Source organism: Lactuca saligna, chromosome 8 (assembly GCF_052625555.1).
Source record: "Lactuca saligna cultivar CGN05327 chromosome 8, ASM5262555v1, whole genome shotgun sequence".
In the NCBI taxonomy this organism is placed as follows: domain Eukaryota; kingdom Viridiplantae; phylum Streptophyta; class Magnoliopsida; order Asterales; family Asteraceae; genus Lactuca; species Lactuca saligna.
In genome coordinates this window covers 103,215,246-103,219,343 of record NC_136424.1, presented here as the reverse complement: position 1 = coordinate 103,219,343, position 4,098 = coordinate 103,215,246, and positions in this window count along the sequence as shown.

Genomic DNA, 4,098 nt, shown 5'->3' with positions numbered 1-4,098 from the left:
TGTCAAGAACCCAAGAAATAGCATGATTAGAATCGTTAGATTTTATTGCATATATACCTGCGAAAGATGGCTTGATCTTTCCTTCCTTGATGGCTTGCAGGTAGTCCGGGCAGCTTCGCTTCCAATGTCCTATCTTGTGGCAGTGGTGGCACTCTGCCTCCTTCGGGTTAGAGCAGGGCTTAGAGGGATCAACTTTTGTCCCACTAGAAGAGGAACCATCTCGGGCTTTCACCTTTCGATAGTGATTTGAAGAAGCTTTCCTCTTCTTTCCCTTCCCTTGACCAATTGCCAAGACAGGAGCAGCAGACGGATTGGGAGTTGGTGCAACAGACTTGTCCTTGAAATTGCTCTCAGCAACTCTCAAGAGACCTTGGAGCTTACTTAGAGTGACCTCCTCTTTGTTCATGTGGTAGGTCATCCTAAATTGATTGTACATCGGAGGCAAAGAGTGAAGCACCATGTCGATCGCCAAGTCTTCGCCGAAGTCAACATTTAACTTGCGAAGGCGGTCGACATACCTTTGCATCTTTTGAAAGTGCACGGTAAGAGATTCTCCATGACCCATCTTGGCGGAAATCATGTTGGTGAAGATCTCGTAACGCTCTTGTCTCGCGTTTTGGTGGTACCTCTCCAGCAAGTCTTGATGCATCTCGTATGGATACATGTCCTCGTAGGACTTTTGGAACTCGGAGTTCATGGTGGCGATCATGATGCAATGTACTTTCGTCGCATCTCGCTCATGGGTTTCAAAGGCGGTGATTTCAGCGGGAGTAGCAATTTCGGGGTTGATTTTCTCGAGCTTCTCGTCGAGGACATACTCTTTATCCTCATAGCGAGCAATGGTGCGAATGTATCTTATCCATTCGCCAAAGTTCGTTCCATCGAAGGTGACCTTTTGGCAAAGGCTCATCAACGTGAAAGAACTAGCAGCAGCGTTGTTTGCATTTGACATCTATAGAAAGGACAAAGATAGATTAGAACAAGAATCCCTAATTATCACCCAATAAGAAAAATTAGGGCTAGGATCCAACAATAACATTTACATACTAGAAAAGGGATGCCGTAATCCAACATGCAAATAAATTGAAGGTAAGTGAATGATGATTCACTAATTCTCCATCACAAAACTTAAACTTTTAGTCCTAAGTGTTTTTGAGAATTCCTAGGTTCGGATGAGATTCATTGAACTATTCAATGGCATGTTTAAATCTCGATATGCCCCTCTTGTTTGTGACTGGGATGCCGAGGATCACAAAGCGGGTGTGAATTACCATGCAAATTTACATGGTGCCTTCATTGTTACGATCACCTATTCGATGTGCCGGTAAACCACACACGCTCCACCGAACTATGATAAACAAGGAATCACCCTCCACCACCTTCGCTTAGAACCAATTAGTGCGCCGGTAAACCACACACGCTCCACTAACATCTTAGCAAGGTGCAACGTGTAATTTCATGGAATTGCATCAATTCACTTTTCCTAAAGTAACTAAGATTGGGAAATTTAAAAAAATTAGTTACTTCGTATTTCTTATTATACTTTTAATGAGAGGATGAGGTTGCCCTATCCTACCCGTTCGGCTAACGACCCTCCACCAATCAAGCAAGCGGTGGGTGTGAGTGTACACCCATTAAGCGCCATTTTATAGGCCGCAACCTTATACCCACCTTATAGATCGGCTTCGTGAATGAGGCCTACTAGCGGTAAGACTAGCATTTAGTTATACATATATATATTATTCTAATAATGTCATATAAGTATAGGGTTGTATTTTAAACTTTTCAAAATCTAGGGTTTGAAATTTAAGTTGTCTAAATTAAAGCTTTTAATCACAAATTTAAATTTCAAAACTATAGGGTAGGTTTTAAACATTTAAAAACATGGAGGATCAAATAACAAATAATTTTAATTAACAATTAATATCTTAATTATCTTTATTTGATTTATCTTTGATTTCTTTGAAGATAATTACCAAAAAATAATTAAAACAATTAATTAATTATCATATAAAGAAACTAAATATTTAATTAGTTGATAATTACCTTTAACTAGATCAATATAACACTTATATTTATCAAAAAAACGGATTCATATTGATCTAATTAGTTTATGGTAAGTTTGGATAAGATAAACACAAAGAAATCCCGAATCTGGCCTTTCCTGACGCTTGGACTCGCCGAGTACACAAATGGACTCGCCGAGTCAGGCCTACTCACCGAGTCCACTTTGGAACTCGACGAGTCAGTGACTCAAAAACCAAAAAATCGAATTTTGCAGGTTTGTTTCAGTTATACAAGCAACAATTTGTAGAAAACCAATCTAGGCTCTGATACCACTGTTGGGTTTTAGCCATAAGAACTTTCCTATGTGCGCATGCGAAACCCTATTGCTTGGATCTAGGCTTTCTATCAAACATGCTTTTGAATCCAAGACTTCTAATGGCTAATTAGGTTAAACAATAACATTAATACAGATCTAGAATCATACCTTTGAGTTCCTTGTTGATCTTCTTGTCTTGAAGCTTCTAGAGTCACAATTGTCACTCCTCTGATAGTTCACAAACACCAATAGCAAGCAAGATGATTTAGGAGAGAGGAGAGGGGATGGAATTCGGCCAGAGGTTCCTTTCTTTAGGTTCTGAAAGCTTGTCCACGAATTCCACACCCCAAGGGCCTATTTATACCTTTAGACTCCTTAAGGGTTTCACCCTAAACCCTAATTGGATAATCTTCACTTAAGGCTATCCAAATCCATTCCATAGATATCCTTATGGAATATTTTGAGCTATCCTAAAGCTCTTAGAAACTGTCCAAAGTCCATCCTAATGGATTTATAGTCTAAAGTCTAACTATCAAACAATTGACAGTTTATACCCTCTTATTTAATTAATCTCTTTAAGTCACCAAATTAATACCAATTAATCTATGACTTATATTAATCAAATAGCTAAATATTATTCCTTATAATATTTACTCTCTCTTAACAAATCATCCTTCAAGTTGCTATGGTGAAGGCAACCCAAAAGGACCATGCACCACCGAATATAGTTATAGCCTTAGACACTATTCCAACAATAATTTCTCAGCTCCCTACACACCACAACAGAACGGAATAGTCGAAAGACGAAACCGATCCTTGTGTGAAGCTGCCCGAAATATGCTAAGTTTCGCTTCATTACCTCTTTATTTTTGGGCTGATGCTATTTGTGCCGCTTGTTTTACGCAGAACAGGTCATATCTCAACAAAAGGTTCGCACTCACCCCATATGAGATATTGAACAACAGGAAGCCAAATGTGAAATTTTTCCATGTGTTCGGCTCAAGGTGTTTCATCTTCAACTCTAAAGAACACCGCAACAAGTTTGATGTCAAAGCCGACGAAGGAATTTTCCTGGGTTACTCTCTCACATCCAAGGCATACAGGGTCCTAAACAAGCGTTCAAGAAAAATTGAAGAGACGTATTATGTGACCTTTGACGACAACTATGTCAAGAAGCTGCAGGATAAAGAAAATATCACTGGGGAAATATTTCCTCCAAATGGCATGATTACAGTCTCGATTGCTAATCTATTCGAGATATTTCTGGAGCTCTTTGACGAACCAGAGAATGCTTCACTTTCTGAAGCTGGTGCAGCAGATAACAAAGTTGATCACATGGAACAGATTGTTGAAGATGCTGCAAGGAGAATGTATGAAGAAGAATCAATCTGTAACGACTCTCCTTCCAACGAAGCTCAAATCGAGGGGGAGCCAAGTGCTCAAGTCGAGGGGGAGCCATGCACGCAAGTCGAGGGGGAGCCATGCACACAAGTCGAGGGGGAGCCAAACGCTCAAGTCCAGGGGGAGCCAAATTCCACAACTTCAACCGAAGGGATCTCAACACCAGCAAGCTCAGGCTCACTAGAATCACACGAACCTCATATCTTCCAAAGTACACCAACTGAGGTAGAACATGACGATGTGACACTCGGTTATGATAGCCAATCTGAACTAGAAGAAATAATCAATGCCGAATTAGACCCAACCGTTGATCCAAATTACCCTCCTCTTATCAAATGGACCAGAGATCATCCTGTCTCTCAAGTAGTTGGGGA